This window comes from Panthera tigris, chromosome A3 (assembly GCF_018350195.1).
Source record: "Panthera tigris isolate Pti1 chromosome A3, P.tigris_Pti1_mat1.1, whole genome shotgun sequence".
Taxonomy (NCBI): Eukaryota; Metazoa; Chordata; class Mammalia; order Carnivora; family Felidae; genus Panthera; species Panthera tigris.
Window position 1 is genome coordinate 132,334,238 of NC_056662.1, and position 17,693 is coordinate 132,351,930.

The 17,693-nt window shown below is 52.9% G+C and overlaps 1 long non-coding RNA gene across 1 annotated transcript; it reads right to left on the reverse strand.

Moving 5' to 3' along the window:
- Positions 1–201: 201 nt before the first annotated feature.
- LOC122237082 lies at positions 202–8,371 on the reverse strand. The gene is made up of 5 exons (XR_006215293.1): positions 8,109–8,371; positions 4,177–4,317; positions 1,459–1,549; positions 660–746; positions 202–225 (listed from the first exon to the last, which is right to left on the reverse strand). It is a non-coding gene; the product is annotated as an uncharacterized LOC122237082 (long non-coding RNA).
- Positions 8,372–17,693: the final 9,322 nt, after the last annotated feature.

Consider the following 17,693-nt stretch of genomic DNA (forward strand, 5'->3'; position numbering starts at 1 on the left):
TGATGTGGACCAGATATAGGGCTCTATTCAAAGGGTCTGGGTGGGGGGGGCGCCTGGGTGGCTCAGTCGGTTGGGCGTCCGACTTCAGCTCAGGTCACGATCTCACGGTCCATGAGTTTGAGCCCCGCGTCGGGCTCTGGGCTGATGGCTCAGAGCCTGGAGCCTGCTTCCGATTCTGTGTCTCCTTCTCTCTCTGCCACTCCCCCATTCATGCTCTGTTTCTCTCTGTCTCAAAAATAAATAAAAACGTTTAAAAAAAATTAAAAAAAAAAAAAGGGTCTGGGGGCTGGGGGTGGGGTGTGGCCATATATCAGATTAGAAAGAGCACTGAATGGATCTGAAGAGCCAGCGGGAGATCCACTCTGGTCTTAATACCTGTGTCGTGATGGCCCAGGTATTTCCAATCTCTGAGGTTCACTCCCATCTCTTGGGCTGGAGCAGTGGTTCTCAACCATTCATGCATTTTAGAGTCACTTAGGGAGTTTTAAAAGAATATCAGTGCCCAGGCTTTACCCCCAGAAATTCTGATTTATCTGGTCCAGGATGGCGCCCACACATGGGTACCCGTGGGTGATTCCAAAGGACAGTCAAGATAGAGAACTCCAAGACTGAATGCCCTCCAAGGGCTACGCCTTCCAGGAGCAGGTGAGCCAGCCCACCTGGGAGTCAGGAGGCTTCAGTTCCACTGTCTTGCTGTGTGGTCTTGGGAAAATCACCCTCCTTCTCTGGGCATCAGCTTGTCCCATCTGCAAAGTGGAAAAGGGGGAAGGCTGGGTGCCGATTTCAACTTACGTGAGTCTATGAGACCCAGTCACCCACTACTAAGCAGATCCAACAAGAGATCTGAGCTCATGAAATCCCAGCTCAGTTTTCCTGGAAACCTAGGCCTGAGAGGCTTGGTGGACCACATATTCTGTGGCTTCCAGAACAGGCTTGAGTAAGAATTCCAGTTGTTCTTCCCCGTGAGTTCTAGAGGACTTAGTCTGGGTCTCCCACGCTGGGGTCTAGCACAAAAAATAATTTAAGCAGATTTCCCTGACTTTGCTGCATTTCTTGAAGAGGAAACCGGGCATTAAGGATCTCTCCATACACAGAGGAGACCAATAACAGAAGGCAAACCCTGCTGAGGACCCACTGTGGGCCCTTAGAGAGCTCACCTGCCCCCTCCATGCCTCAGTTTCCCCCATGGTACCACAAAGAGACATCTCTAGCTACCTCGAGGGCGGTGAAAGCCTGGAGGGAAGTAACAGCGGTAAAATACTGAGCACATGGTAAGCACTCGATTAATCTTAGCCTTTGTGATTTGGGGAAGACTTCCATCTTTCTTGTAGCAGGCACTGTCCTACACATGTCCAGGCGTGAACTCAGCTAATCCTCATAAAGTCCCATGAGGGGAGTGAGGTCACGATCCCCATTCTGTAGATAAGGAAACAAGCACAGAGACGGTTAGCAGCTTACCCAAGATCACACAGCAGGTAAGAGAAGGAGCTGGGATTCAAGCTTCAGAGCCGGGTTCAGAGCCTGGCCCTTGGCTTAGCCGTACGCCTTCCTGGACGGATGAGAAAGTACACTCAGCTCTGGAGGGAGCGGAGAGGAAAGGCCAGGAGGCAGGGCTGGGCCCTTCTCCTCGCAGGGCCTGGGCCCTCCGTGGGACCCTGGGTAAGATTCAGAACGAGGCGCTGGAGTGACTCAAAGGTAAATCATGAATGCCGCTGCTATAACATTCTTGGAGCGTCTTTCGGTGCACAGATGAACGCGTGAACACACACCCATCGAGCTTGCGTCCAGAAGGGGAACGGCTGGGCCTAGGCTCTGCATAGATTCAGCCGTCGAGGTTGCCGGGAAAGCCTCCCCGCGGAGATAGCATGTGAGCCAATGAGGGGAGAGAGCAGCCCTGAGCTTTCTGCAGAAGATGGGTTCAGGGAGGCGAGGCCAGCGCAAGACCGAGGCTTGCAAGACTCTGTGCCCGGGAACGGGAGGGCCGCCAGCGCCTGGGAGGGAAGGGAGGCAGGGGGCGAGGGTGGAGGGGCCAAGGGGACTCCTGGGGAGGAAACTGCACGGATTACATCAGCAGCGTGGCTCTGGATGGTTAGGTTCAGTTGCCTCGGAGATACCCAAGCGTGGCCGTTAAGGACACCGTGGAAATGAGCCTGGAGTCCAGGGAAGGGGCCGGGCTGGGCTCTCAAGTGCAGATCCAAGAAAGGACAGCATGTGTCCGTGCTGCTGGGAACAACCCACTAGAGGGACGGTTGATGCAGGAGAGAGGGGACAGGATGTGCACACCTTGCCTGAGAAGGAGAGCGGCCGGTTCACGGAATGAGGCTGACATCAGCATTTCAGGATTTCAGCCCTGAGTTAGCAGACGTTGCCTGGGACACGCTGGTACTAAAAAACCTCTATGTTGTTTATCTGAAACTCAAATTTCACCAGACAGCCTACATTTATTATTAATAAGAAATGCTCCTGCTCACACAACCAGGAGGTAGAAAAGCCATCTTTTCACCCGGGGCTTAAAGCCCTTGCTTAAAAATACCATCATGGGCACACGCAGGCATCGGAAAAGCCACCGGCTTAGAAGGCAGGACCGGAACTCCGGTCCACCACGAGCGAGCTGCGACCAGGGGCCGGTCATCTACCTCCCCAAGCCTCAAGGTGTTAGACCCACAGAATGCAATAAGCCCATCTTCTGTATCATTGATTTAAAAAATGGGGGCGCCTGGGTGGCTCAGTCAGTTAAGTGTCCCATTTTGGTTTCGGCTCAGGTCATGATCTCGAGGTTTCCTGAGTTCAAGCCCCACGTCTGGCTCTGTGCTGACAGCGTGGAACCTGCTTGGGATTCTCTCTTTCTCCTCTCTCTCTCTCTGCTCCTCCCCCATTCACACTGCCTTTGTTTCTCTCAAGAAAAATAATAATAATAATAGAAATCTCATGGCAGTGCGACCGTGTAAGAGACACAACACTTGGGAGCCCACGGAGGGTTTGGTGAGGAAGTCTCTTGTCTTTCAGAAGAGGCTCCTATTCTCCAAAAATATCAAGAACAAAACCTTCTCGAGGGAATTTTCCCTCTCCCAAATCCGCAGGGCTCAGCAAGGCCTCTGCTAACTACGCGGGTACAGGCCTCACCCCTTCTTCTCTGGCTACAGTTGGATTCCCAAGTCAAGAAACCGCTCATGTACGGGAGGCTGAGATGAGCCCTGAGGTCCAGGGCCAGAGAAGAGTCAGATGCCATGTGTCTCCCCTCTGTCCCCCCTCTGAGCTGGGAGCATGCTGTCCACAGAAGTCCTTCAAGCCCTGCTTTGCCCACTGTGGCTGAGGCTCCAGTGAACCTGGGGGGTGGAATGAATCCCTTGGAATTCTGCTTGGCAAAATCACCCGTGGAGTTTTCCTCCATTGGAATAAACCAAAGTTCCTTGGGTGCCATTCAAGGCTTCCACAAGGTAGAAAACACGGCTCCCGTTTGGAACTGGAGAAACTGGGGCACCTGGGCGGCTTGGTTGGTGAGGCATCCAACTTCGGCTCAGGTCGTGAGCTCATGGTTCATGAGTTCAAGCCCCATGTCGGGCTCTCCGCTGTCAGCACGGGGCCACCTCCAATCTCGTCCCTGTCTCTCTCTGCCCCTCCCCTGCTCACACATTCTCTCTCTCAAAAATAAATAAACATTAAAAAAAAAAAAAGAAACTGGAGAAAGTAGGACTCAGTGAGACAAGTGGGTTTGTCCTCTGGTGGCCTCCCAGCTGGTGATGCCCACAGGCAGGGCAAGCCAAAAATTCTCACCCAGAGCTCAGCCCCACAGAGGACCTAGGGCCCCACAAGGTCACACGTACCAGACTATACAGCTCCCGAGGCCTCGGGGGTAGCTCTGAATTGTGGGAGGGTAGGCTGTTTCAGGACATGCCGAGCTCTTACAATGGGACCATGTCCGATGGGTTCTGATGAGCCTGGTTTAAATGGGGTGCCAGAGAAGTGCCAAAGGCCCCTCATTCACATTTATTCCATGCCTGGCAGAGAAGCATCTAGAAGCTCCATTCTCTAGGGAACCAGAGAGAATGTCCCATTCCCAAATGTCCCATTCCCAACGTTGCTCCCCACCAGCCAGTCAGGAGCACACGGTAAGTACACACAGCAAAGGCTTTGGGAGTAAGGGAGCCTGAGCCTGAGTGCACAGCCCAGCCTCACCTTTGAGATCAGCTGACTTCTCCACTGCTTCCGTGAGGATCAAAGCAGACACCAGAGCCAGGAGTGGGGCGGGGGGAGGCCACTCCACCAATGAGAGCATTCGCGAACTTCTTCTTCTTATATATATTTCACATGTTCATGCTGGTGAAGTACAAGAATAAAGATATGGAAGAACCCCATAATGGGGCGCCTGGGTGGCTTGGTCGGTTAAGCGGCCGACTTCGGCTCAGGTCATGATCTCACGGTCCGTGAGTTCGAGCCCCGCGTCGGGCTCTGTGCTGACAGCTCAGAGCCTGGAGCCTGTTTCGGATTCTGTGTCTCCCTCTCTCTCTGCTCCTCCCCTGTTCATGCTCTGTCTCTCTCTCTCTGTCTCAAAAATAAATAAACGTTAAAAAAAAAAAAAAAAAAAACCATCCATAACCTCACCACCTACCGAAGAACCATGTAACATGTTTGCACACACCCCCGCTGGAATGAGGGGGGCTGTCCTCAGGTCACCAGATCAGATTAAATAGATTTTATTTTATTTTATACATGTTCATTTATTTTTGAGAAAGAGACAGAGAGCACAAGTGGGGGAGGGGCAGAGAAGGTGGGAGAGAGAATCCCAAGCAGGCTCCGAGCTGTCAGCGTAGAGCCCAACACGGGGCTCGTGAGATCATGACCTGAGCCGAAACCAAGAGTCAGATACTTCACGGAATGAGCTACCCAGGCGCCCCTAAATAAATATTCTAAATGGCAAATATGAAATGAGACAAAACTCCCTCTACCATGCAGGCTGGTTATTAGATTTAATCATATGGTGATATTTGTCTTACCTGTAAGCTTTTCCCCAATTAGTTCTTCTTTTTAAATCATAAATTTACTGGTTGCACACTTTATGTTCCCTGGTCTTTCACTTAATTTGCAACACTCAGATAAAAATACAAAACAAAATCTGTGTTTGAAGGAAGTCCCGATGACTTATGAAAGCTTTTCATACATATTCTTTCTTTCTTTCTTTTTTAATGTTTATTTTTGAGAGAGAGAAAGGGCATGTGCAAGTGGGGAGGGGACAGAGAGAGAGGAGACGGGGATCCGAAGCGGGCTCTGCCCTGACAGCAGAGAGCCCGATATGGGGCTCGAACTCACGAACCGTGAGCTCATGACCTGAGCCAAGACCGAGAGTCAGGCGCCTAACCGACTGCGAGCGACCTGGAAGGAAACAATTTATCCCCATTTTATGTGAGTACAGAGGCTCCAGGTAGGGAATGTATCACACAAGGGTCACAAAGGGGTGGAAACCACACGCAGACCCAGATATTCTGACTCCCGCGTCGAGACTATTCTCCAGAAGCCCACAGAGGCTCATGGCCCGTGTGCAGAGCAGGAAGTCAGAAAGTCTGCGTTGAGAACCCGGGTGACTGCAGTTCTTCAGCTCTGGGGTCTCAGTTTCCCCAGCTGTGTTATCGCTGCAGCATTAGCTAAACTAAAAGACCCACACGGGAATAAGGGATCGGTGACACGTGTCCCTGCATCAGGCTCGGGGTGGTCACGGCAGACGCTGTCATCGGTAGGGAGGGGAATTGCCTGCTCTTGAGCTGCGTGGCCACATCCCCGCCACTCCACTTCCCAGAGGCCCTCCGTCGATACTCACCCCCACGGCCCCCCTGGTTTTAGCCTGTCCTCCTGGTCACTCGAGCAGGGCCGGCAGGCCAAACGAGACTGAGCCCTAACTCTGGGCACACCCAGCACAAGAGGGAGGCAGAGCTGACCCCCAGAATGCTCACATGGGGCTGGCATCCGCGAAGAATCCTCTCTCTTCCCACAGTGCTCGGGGCGGGGGGGGGGGGGGCGGGGGGGGCGGGGGCTGCCGAGGGGGTGGTGATGCCCAGCCCAAACCACCCTACCCTTTCCCTGGACCTTCAAGGTCATGGGCGGAAGAGGCTCACGGCACCAGCTGGAGGGCTTCCCCTGTGGGTCGGAAAAGCGTCTCCTCTGCTTTGGAGCTGAATTTGTCCTGCGATCTTGTCGTCTTATTGTTGCACAAGTCACACCGGGCACTTTTCTGCCCCCGTCCGGGCTCTCGCCTGCCTCTCAGACCACAGCAGACAGTGCTCTGCCCATTCACTGTGGCTCTTGACCAGCTCCCTGCTCCTCCGCTCCTTTCTTCCTCTCCTTCCCTCCATGCTGGGAAGCCTGTCGCAATGATGTGGCTTTAGAGGCCCTTTAAAATCCAGAGTTTTGCCACCGAAGCTGAGATTCACGTCTGTATTGGCTGGGAGATTGGATTCGGGGATCCACTGATACCGTTCCAAGTGGAACAGAGCTCAGAGTAAGAGTGATTTAAATAAGAAGCAAGTCCACCCCCCCCCCGCCTCCCCCTGCCACGTGCAAGTCCCCGCAGGCGTGATGCTCTGCTCTGCAAAGCCATCGGGGGTCCACGCTCTTCTGTCACCTGCTTCACAGGGTCCGTGACAGACATCCCTTTAATAAGGACACAAAGCAGACATCCCTCAGACCACTGCATGCAGATCCTAGCCTGAGGCTACAAGAGAGGCTGGGAAATGCAGCCCATTCTGGAAGCCAGCTCGTCAGTGTGGAAGGATAGAAGGGATATTGGGGTTCGCCGTTTTTTTTAGCTGTGTGCGTTCCTTCTGGTCCTCCAAAAAGCAGACACCATGCACGATTAGCCATGCTAGAGATGTCTCAGGGCAATGCCGGCGAAGAATGGAGGGGGAGGCTGGGAGAGCTGTCAGACTGCGAGGCAGGTCTGAGTGGGGAGGAGACAGAGAGGGGAGGGAGGTCCTGGTGGGAGAGTAGAAACATCTCCAGTGCACCGGGGGTCCTGACAGAGTCCAGTCAGGGATTCTGAGCCAAAGGGCGCAGCAGAGACCTGCAGCTCCTACTGGGCTCTATATGCCCCCCCACCCCCGCTTCGTGCTCAGCTGCTGGCGGGGGGCCGCCCTTGGAAAGTGTGGCCTCGAGGACAATGACGGGACGTGGGTGTCAGGGCGGCCGCTGGGCTCAGGCACGAAGCTCCCTGCCTCAGAGATCTGAGAGGTGCACATGGGTGGCCCCTGAAGCCACTTTGGGCAAAGCTGCTTAATCCTTAAATCCCCACTTCCCCAACTATAAAATGGGGATAAGGACTCTCACTCAGGGTGGGCGTGAGGACGAGAGATCCTATCTGTATGGAGCTCATCCCTGCGCCTCGAATGCAGGGAGATTCCAGGAGCTGACCACTTTTACTGCTGCCGGTGATGATGGTGGTGTAATTATTTACTAAAGACTTCCAGGCAGTGGACAGACGTGAGCGGAGTCATGCATTAGAAAGGTTCTTGGGGCGCCTGGGTGGCTCAGTCGGTTGAGCATCCGACTTCAGCTCAGGTCATGATCTCGCGGTTCGTGAGTTCGAGCCCCGCATCGGGCTCTGTGCAGACAGGTCAGAGCCTGGAGCCTGTTTCGGATTCTGTGTCTCCCTCTCTCTCTGACCCTCCCCCATTCATGCTCTGTCTCTCTCTGTCTCAAAAAAATAAATAAACGTTTTAAAAAAAAAAAAAAAGAAAGGTTCAGGGCGCCCAGGAGGCTCAGTCGGTGGAGGGTCCGACTTCAGCTCAGGTCATGATCTCACCGGTCGTGGGTTCGAGCCCCGCATCGAGCTCCGTGCTGACAGCTCAGAGCCTGGAGCCTGCTTCGGATTCTGTGTCTCCCTCTCTCTCTGCCCCTCCCCCACTCACGCTCTGTCTCTCTCTCCTTCAAAAATAAATAAACATTAAAAAAAAAAAAAGAAAGTAAGTTTCCGACAATACTGAACGTTGCTGCACATGCTCTCTGCAGGCCTCTGGGAATGTCGGTAGGCACTTTCAAGAACCTATCTACCCCACTCTTTCTGAAGTGATCGAGACGCCCGGCCACGAAAGGGCCCACGCGGCAAGATGCACAAAACAGACCTGGAAATGGAAGCCGGGAGACAGGGAAGAGGCAGCAGGGGAAGCCAGGCAGGGTTCCTCTGGTTCAGCAGGCAGGAGCTCTGGGCAGCCTGGTGGCCACGTCCCTATGACCACAGCTCCGTGTGCTCTGTGGCTCTGGGCTCCGTGGCTCTGTGGTCTTGGGCAGCAGCCTGGCCTCCTAAGTGCTGCCTCCTGCCCCAGGCCAAGCAGGAGGGTCACATGTTTCTGCTGGATCGTTTCTCTTTCCCAAACTGCTAATAAGGGACCTTTAAAGTAAGAAGCCGGTTTCTTAAATATTCACTTCAACTACATTTGTTAAGCCCCTGCACTTGTCCCTGGACTTTGTCCCAGGGAATCGGGCTGAGCAAAATATAGCCCTGCCCTGAAGGGCCCCTCCACCCCCACCCCCCCACCCCCCCACCCTCCCCCCCTCCCCACCCCCACCCCCACCCCCCCACCCTCCCCCCCTCCCCACCCCCACCCCCCCCCACCCCCCCAACCCCACCCCCGGGCAAGACAAGGGTCTGGCAACAAACACCAGAGAGCAGTGCCTTGTGATGGGTCCAAGGGACAGGGACACACAGGGCGGGAGGAGCCAGAGCTGGCTGCTCAGACAGGTGGCAGGTGGGAGGGACCAAGGGAACAGGGTGTGAGGGAGGGTGTGGGGCAAAGAGGAACTAGAGATAAGGTGTGGTCTAGAGGGGGCAGGGGAGTCAGACGGCCAAGGGTCTGAGGTCAGAAAGGGCTTCACTGTGAGGCATTAGGGAGCCACACGGAATAGAAAGCAGGGGGGCGGGGTCAGATTTGCATTTCAGGTCCATTGTACCAAGGAGCAAGGTGGGTGGGGCAGCAAGGACTTTCCTCATCTTACCCCCTACTAGACCTCAAGCCCCCAAAGGTAAGACAGTGACTTTCCTGCTTCCCAGCCTCCAGGTTATGCCTGGCGTGGAGCAGGTGACAGATAAATGTTTACTGAATACCTACACGCGCAGGTGCATGAAGTACACATTTAGATCCACATTTTCAAAAACTATATTCCCAGGGGCGCTTGGGTGGCTCGGTCAGTTAAGCGTCCGACTTCGGCTCAGGTCGTGATCTCACGGTCCGTGAGTTCGGGCCCCGCGTCGGGCTCTGTGTTGACTGCTCAGAGCCTGGAGCCTGTTTCGGATTCTGTGTCTCCCTCTCTCTCTGACCCTCCCCCATTCATGCTCTGTCTCTCTCTGTCTCAAAAATAAATAAACGTTAAAAAAAATTAAAAAAAAAAAAAAAAAAGAAACAAAAACTGTATTCCCAAACCAAAAGACCAATAGCAGGTAAATTTCTCAAAGGAGGGACAAACATTCCAGTCACTGACTTACAGCTAATCGGGGCCAGGTCCCCACATACATGATCTTGTCCGTTCACCACTTACAACAACCCTCCCATCCCCACTGGATGAATGAGGCTCTGAGAGTTTACTGGCTTGTCAGAGACGTTAAATGTCATGGCAGAGACAAGATCTGAAATCAGATATTCTTTTGTGTGTGTGTGATTTTATTTTTTATTTATTTTTTAATGTTTGTTCATTTTTTTAATTTGTTTTATTTTTTTTTTAATTTACATCCAAATTAGTTAGCATATTGCACAACAATGATTTCAGGAGTAGATTCCTTAGTGCCCCTGACCCATTGAGCCCATCCCCCCTCCCACGACCCCTCCTGTAACCCTCAGTTTGTTCTCCATATTTAGGAGTCTCTTCTGTTTTGTCCCCCTCCCTGTTTTTATATTATTTTTGTTGCCCTTCCCTTATGTTCATCTGTTTTGTCTCTTCAAGTCCTCATATGAGTGAAGTCGTATGATATTTGTCTTTCTCTGACTAATTTCACTTAGCATAACACCCTCCAGTTCCATCCATGTAGTTGTAAATGGCTACATTTCATTCTTTTTGATTGCCGAGTAATACTCCATTGCATATATATACCACATCTTCTTTATCCATTCGTCCATCGAGGGACATTTGGGCTCTTTCCATACTTTGGCTATTGTTGATTGTGCTGCTATAAACACGGGGGTGCATGTGTCCCTTCGAAACAGCACACCTGTATCCCGTGGATAAATGCCTAGTAGTGCAATTGCTGGGTCGTAGGGTAGTTCTATTTTTAATTTTTTGAAGAACCTCCATACTGTTTTCCAGAGTGGCTGCACCAGCTTGCATTCCCATGAAATCAGATATTCTTATATTAAGTCCAATGTTCTTTCTCCCATAGGGCATGCACTTGCATGGAGATAAGCACATATTCGGTCTTTTGAGAAAAGCATATTCTGCATCATCAGTGTGTGCGTGTGTGTGTGTGTGTGTGTGTGCGCGTGCGTGCGCCAGCCATCCTCCATGAGATTTTCTGTTGAACTGTTGTATAAAGGGAGGCAGTTTGCTCAGGAGCAGCTCCACTAGATGCTTGGGAAACCCCGCCTGAGGTGTCAGAAGAGATTTCCGGAGACCCCTGGGCCAGTTTGGTTAGCTAAGAGTCTGCGTGACTGAGAGGAGAATGGATGTTCCAACTGGTGTTTACAACTGCTTTTCGGCGAGAATGTTTGTATATGAAATGATTTGCCCTCTAAACATGTGTATCTCCAATTAACCTCCTTTCCCAGCAGGATGAGTCATCTCCAGGGAATAAATCACAGCCAAATCCAAGGCAAAGGGTTGCCCTGGCCCCTCTCGGCCACTCTGGGGGGCTGTCGTGTCAGGGAGGCCAGAGGCTCGGGGTCTGATGGTGCCCCTGGTTCGGGTCAGTGCTGCGGTGACAGGGTCACGGCCTGAGGGGCCCTCTGTGGCCCGGAACAAGTCTTTGTGTCCTAGGGAGACAGAGCTCCTGGACAGTTTGAGGACAGATTTGCGGCCTTGCTTGCTCTCTGCCCCAGGGTCTCAGAGCACTTTCCGAACAGCCCCCTTGTCCTCAGGGCCCAAGCGGGGAAGCGGAGGCAAGCTGTAACCCAGGGCTGGCCCAAGAGCAGCCTCTTATTGTCAATCCTCGCCGCAGCCCTGAAATGGCTGTGGCCACTCTATACAGCAAATTGGAACGGCGAGATTTGATGACTTGCCCAACGTCGTGCGAGCGGAAGGTGACGAGCCAAGATTTGAACCAGGTTTTATCTGGATCCAAAGCCGTGGCTTCTGGAAGCTGACTCCGAGGGCTGTGAGATCCAGTGCTGGGTTCACCTGCAAGACAATCAGACTTTGTGGACATGTGTGGTGCGTGAGGTATGTGGGGTGTGTGTGTGTGTGTGTGTGTGTGTGTGTGTGATGTGTGGAATGTGTGGGTTGAGGTATGTACGTTTTATGTGCGGTATGAGAGGTGTATGTGTTACATACCGGCGGTCTTTTTAATTTCATACCGTCTAAAACGCAAAAGCCGGAGGGGCTGCTGAGGTGCACTTGGCTTTGGACTCGGGCAGAGGTCAGCACACAAGCCCGGCCGTGGGGCCCGTGACAAGCAGCCTCCCTGCTGTGAGTCTGGGCCTCATCTGTCAGACAGGGATTGGCAGGCTTATCGGGGGACGTCTGCGAGCGTCTAGCACCTCCCCAGCTTGTCTCCCTCGCGTTCCTCAGCGTACCTTGTTGGCCGCAACTTCGACGGGTACCTGGCCCTCCGCTCTTGCCCGGATTATACCTCCATCAGTCTCCCTGCTTCTGCCCTCAACTCCCTGCCCGGGCCATTTCCACCAGATGGGCCCGAGCCAACCTGTAACGCAGATGTCACATCACATCACCCTCCAGCCCAGCGCCTGCAATGGTGACTCCAAGGGTGCTGTGTCCCCAGGCCCTGCCACATCTCCCCCGATCTGTTACTCACCGGCCTCCGCCTGGCCTGTTGGCCGGAATGCTCAGTTCCCTCCTGCCTTTGCTCTTTGAGCGAATAAATGCCCTTTTCTCAGTCAGGCCTATTTAAATTAAACCCCCCACACACTCCTTACCCCCACTTTCTCACTCCAGTTTCCCTTTCCCCCCCTTGAGCTGATCACCGTCTGACACACAGGTACCTTATTAACTCCTCAGTTCTCTTCCCCGGGAGTCTTAGCCCCACGAGAGCCGCGATCTGTTCCTCTGTTTCTCTCTGCTGTATCTCAGCTAGAAGCGTTCCTGGCACCGAGCAGGTGCTCAGCACATATTTATTGAACGAAGAGCTCGATAAACAGCTATCATTTTTATTGCCGTTCTTGCCATCGGGTGAAGAGTGTGCAAAGAGTCAAGGTGGAGGCCGCTGGTTTTTCTGAAATCCCGGGAGAATAGGCTGGCAGGAAAAGGAAAGTGGGGAGCGCAGGCCTGGGCCTCCCATTATCGCACCATCACTGGGACTCTGGTTCACAGCCTCCTGAGTAATAAGGAGTAATTCCTCGCAGAGGGGGCCAGACAGCCACCCTCTGCAGCCCCGCATGCTCTTCCTATCCTGCTCCTGTGAGCAAGCCCCCGGTGCTCCCACCACCCCAAATCCCACCAGCTTCTGGAGGCAGCCTCTCATCTCCCCATCCACCCCTTGTTTCCCCTCTCCTATACCTGAAGGAAGCTCCTGCTTCAGAGTCCCTTCCTCCCTGCACAGGTGCCTCCAAGGCCCCGGCACCTGCAAGCAATGCGTTCACAAGGTCAAGTGTGCTTGTAAGATCTGCAAAAGTAAGCTGTTTCGCCCAGTGGGCTAGGGCCACTGTCTCGTTCCACTCTGGCTTACCCCGTGTACTGGGTTGCATAGTATCTGTGTTAGTCAAGATATATAGGCTATATACGGATATTCTAGAAGAGGAGATTTATTATGGGAATTAGCTCATGCAGTTTTGGAGGCTGAGAAGTCTCACAATCTGTCATCTGCAAGCTGGAAACCCCAGAAGGCTGGTGGAGTAATTCAATCCGTGGCCAAAGGCCTGAGAATGGGGAAATGATAGTCTAAGTCCTGGTGGGCAGCTGAAAGCCAGAGAGAACTGGCCACACCAGTGTACGGGCAGGAGAAGAAGGATGTCCCAGCTCCAGCAAAAAGAGAGTGAATTCACCCTTCCTCTGCCTTTGCTTCTATTTAAACCCTCAGTGGATTGGGTGCCGTCCATCCGCATGGGATAAAGCATCTTCTTTGCTCAGACTGTTGATTCAAATGCTAACCTTTCCCAGAACCACCCTCATAGACACACCCAGAAATAATGTTTTGCTAACCAGCTGGGAATTAAGCATCCCAGTGCCCCCTCCCACCGCCCCCAAATTCATGTTCTTCCTAGAACCTCAGAATATGACCTAATTTGGAAATAGGGTCTTTGTAGATATAATTAGCTAAGTTAAGATAAGGTCACATGGGAGTAGGCAGGCCCTTAATCCAGTATGACTGGATTATCCAAATTTCTTTCTTTTTTTAAATTTTTTAAATGCCTATTTATTTTTTGAGAGAGAGAGAAAGAGAAAGAGAGAGAGACACAGCGCGAGCCAGGGAGGAGCAGAGAGAGAGAAGGAGACACAGAATCCAAAGCAGGCTCCAGGCTCCGAGCGGTCGGCACAGAGCCCGATGTGGGGCTCGAACTCATGGACCGCGAGATTGTGACCTGAGCCAAGGTCTGATATTGAACCCACTGAGCCACCCAGGTGCCCCGAATTTATCCAGATTTCTGTCTTTATAGGGCACAGATCTGTAGTGGTCCTATTTATAGTATACTAGTTATAGTATAACTTTGAAGTCACGTGCGTAATGCAAACCAATTACTAATCATCATCTATACAGAAAATACGAAGCCATTGTCATGTAAAGAGGCATTCAAAGAGCACGTGGCTTAAAAATGTTGGGGGGAAAGTATTATGGAAGTGTGTCAGGCAAGTAACTAATAAAAATATGTTACTTTTCTGGATTTTGTGTTGTTTGCGATATTTACCTGCTTTTAAAATTTTGTAACTCTAAATGAATGTTACTTTCATGCCCTATTTTGTTCTTGTCCTCATTAAGGGCCTCCAAACTATATACACTTCAAGTCCCACAAGCCTGGACCCACCATGGTCTGCACCCCTTTCGGGAACACGGTCTCTGAATCCAGCACGAACACTGAGTGACTTTGGGTACTGTGTCCATCAGTATCTGAGCAGCTGAGAAATCATAAGATGGCAACGAACTAAGAGTCAAAAGACCCCTAGTATGGTCACAGCTCCACCTCTGTGTGACCTTGGGCCAGTCAGTTAACCTTGCTAAGCCCCTCTTTTTTTTTTTTTAAGTTTATGTATTCTGAGAGAGAGAGAGCTCACAGGAGGGGCAGAGAGAGTGGAAGAGAGAGAGAACCCCAAGCAGGCTCTGCAGTGTCAGCACAGAGCCCGATGCAGAGCTCTAAGTCACAAACTATGAGATCGTGACCTGAGCCGAAGCCAAGAATCAGACGCCTAACCGACTGAGCCACCCAGGCGCCCCTCAATCTCTGCCTCTTAAAATGGGACCACTGGGGCTCTGTCTGCTCCTACTTCAACAAAGCAGAGGTAGGAAATGAATGGTGTGCGCGTATGTCACAGTGGGGAGAGTGCTTGGAAAACTGGAAAACTGGAAAAAGTAGGAGAAATGACATGTCCTTTCAGTTTTTGTCTACGTGGTCTTTCTTGAGATGGATCATGCTGGTTCCACAGCCTCATATCCCATTTTTACCTTTATTTTTTTTTTCTAATATTTTTTAGCATTTATTTATTATTGAGAGACAGAGAGCGAGCAGGGGAGGGGCAGAGAGAGAGGGAGACACAAAATCTGAAGTGGGCTCCAGGCTCCGAGCTGTCAACACAGAGCCCGACGCGGGGCTCGAACTCACGGACCGCGAGATCATGACCTGAGCCGAAGTCGGAAGATTAACCGACTGAGCCACCCAGGGGCCCCTCCCATTTTTATCTTTAAACATGGCATCGTAATCATCTTTCCAGTCCACTGGAAATGCTTTGGAACCCATAAGTATCTCTGCTTAACTTCTGGGTGCCATCTGCAAAATGGACACAGCATGCAGCCCAACCAAGCAAGTGTGGTGCCCTGCCCTGTCTCCAGTCCTTGGGTGGAAGCCCTATGAGGGTTCAGAGGGACCTGGGCACTGGTGAGGCCCCTGAGGGCCCAGTTCCACGGACACTGGCACTAGAACCACAGAGCCGGACCCAAGGGGGCTGGAGAGAAAGGGAGACCCTCAGGAGCAAGAAAAAACTCACCCCAAGGCTGAGGGAAGATTCAGGGGAACTGCCAGCCTGAGATGGGGGGGCAGTCCATGATGAGCACCCAAGCAGGGCAGGGGCACTGTGGTGCTCCTACAGCCCTCCTCCAATGCCCTCTCTAAAGGAGACGTGTCCTTGCAGGATGCAATCCACCAGCTGAAGGACGGCCAGGGCCAAGGCCTTCTCGGAAGGTTCTGGGAATCACACAGCCAGCCCCAGCTCGCCTGCTACCCCAGCCTGTGTTCCCGGCGGCTTCCTCTTCTGTGCCCCAGGCAGTGTGAGGCTCACTGCCCTCCTGCACATCCACCAGGATGGGGGGTTGCTCCAGGATGCCCAGTCTTCGAGAAAAGTTTGCTTGTGCTCTGGCAGGAAACAAGGAGAAGGGAGAGACACTACCATTCAGTGAGCACCAAGGGAGCACAGGGAGTGTGCGAGCACCCTTAGTCCTCAGGGATCCTCCAAGGTAGGATTTTTATTCCCCGTTTCACGGATAAGGGGGCCATGGGACAGGGAGTTTAGGGAACTGACACTCGCCCAGTGAAGAGTCCAGCCCAGGTCCCCAGATGGTGACAGCATAGGTGTCCCTGCAGGTGTGGGGTCTCCACTGCCTTGATGTTGGGAGTGCTTAACACCCCCACTGAACCGCGAGCTCAGCAAGAGGAGGAATCCCATCTCATCTGGGCCAGAGCCCCCAGAGCCAGCACAGCGCCTGGCACAAAGCAGGCGTTTAGTAAATGTTTGACAAATGAAGGAGGGCTCAATTTTGAAAGCAGGAAAGGTTTGATACAGTCAGGGGAATGTAAACTAGAAAAAATCACCACAATGAAAAAGTTTCCACAAAGACGGTCACTGATGACCTGAGCCATCCTGGGCAGTGTCGGGTTGGGGGCGATGGGGTCACCCTGCGAGCCTGGGCAGCAGCAGCAGCCTCCTGGTCACCCCGCCTGCGGCCTCACCTAACCAGCTTCCACGCTGCAGCCAGAGCCAGTCTTGGGTCTCGTCTGGTTTCATCCAGTGCGACAAACGTCTTGAGCCTTGCCTGCCTCCTGCCCCAGGCCGGCCACTTAGCAGCTGTGCAGACTAACTGCCTCCACCTCCTATCTGTAAAGTGGGAATAATTAAAGAACGCCACTGGCATTTTTGTGTGGATGAAATGAATTAATGCCAGTGAGGCTCTGAGACGAAGGCCCGACTCAGAACAAGTGCTTGGTAAGGGTTTGTCGCTATTATTCGTGTTTTTGTCCATCGGGAATATAGTTAGAAACAAAACAGAACTCAGAGTCGGTTGGAGGAGATCCACGGTCCGACTTGAAGTCACAGACAGTGAGTCTCATCCTGGTCCCCTCCTGCCCAAGCGCCCCACTGACTTCCTGCAGGGGGCCCCTGGTGACAGCCCCCAGTGCTGGGCTGCCTGTCCCTACGCACCCCTGACCTGGAGCCTCAGCCGACACCTGCCTGTCGTCCCAACAGCGCCCCTCGCTTTTCCGGCTCAGATCACTCTGTTCTCTCCTCTGCCTCTCACCTGTCTGGTGAACTCCTGCTCGTTACTCCAGGCCCCGCGCAAATGTCCCCATCTCTGCCACCCTTCCTGTCCTGTGGTCAGTTGGTGGCTGTGCGTCCCTGTATTCCAGCCCTCGCCGCACCGCACTGCACAGCAGCTATTTTCTTCTGGGTCCCCCGCCCAGCCTCGTTTGTGCCCTGGCCACGGAGAACAGGCTCAGCCAGCAGCTACTGAATAACAGAAGAACAGATAAAGGACTTGGGATTCATTACCCAGGAAAGGGGAGACCAGCGAGGGATCTGTCCCTGCAGACCGAGAGCCCCTCTCCTTCGCTGACTCTGTCTACACCACCAGATGAACCCCCTGTGAGGGCTCCGCGCTGATCAGCCTCCTCTACTTCTCTCCCCTCTGTGGCACACCCCTCTCCCCTCTCCCCCCTCACCCCTTCCTGCCCCACCCAGCAGCAGAGCACCTCCTGGGGGAAGGACCTGGCCGCTGCACCCGAGGACTCACGCATCCCCCTTCCAGACCGGGAGCTCCTTGCGGGCCGGGATGCATCCCACTTTCTGTTTTCTCCAGGCCTGGCCTCCGACAGGCACCAACAAGGGTTTGGGGAATAAATGAATGCGTGCAAGGGACGAGCGACTGCCTGATGTGCTTGTATTTGGTGTGTTCTCTGGGGTCGAAGTTACATCAAAGGGCTAGAATGTGGAAACGGCAGTATTCTAAGTCTCTAAATCCCATGTGGGGTGTTATCACAGACGCTTTAGATTTCTGGGGATGGAAATAAGGGTTTTCCTCCCTGTATCACCCACCTCCCCATCCACAGAGCCAGGGCACAAGGGCCAGGTTCCTCTGAGACGTGCTGCAGGGGGCTGTGTTACGAGCCTGTCCCTCGTTCCCTCAGGAG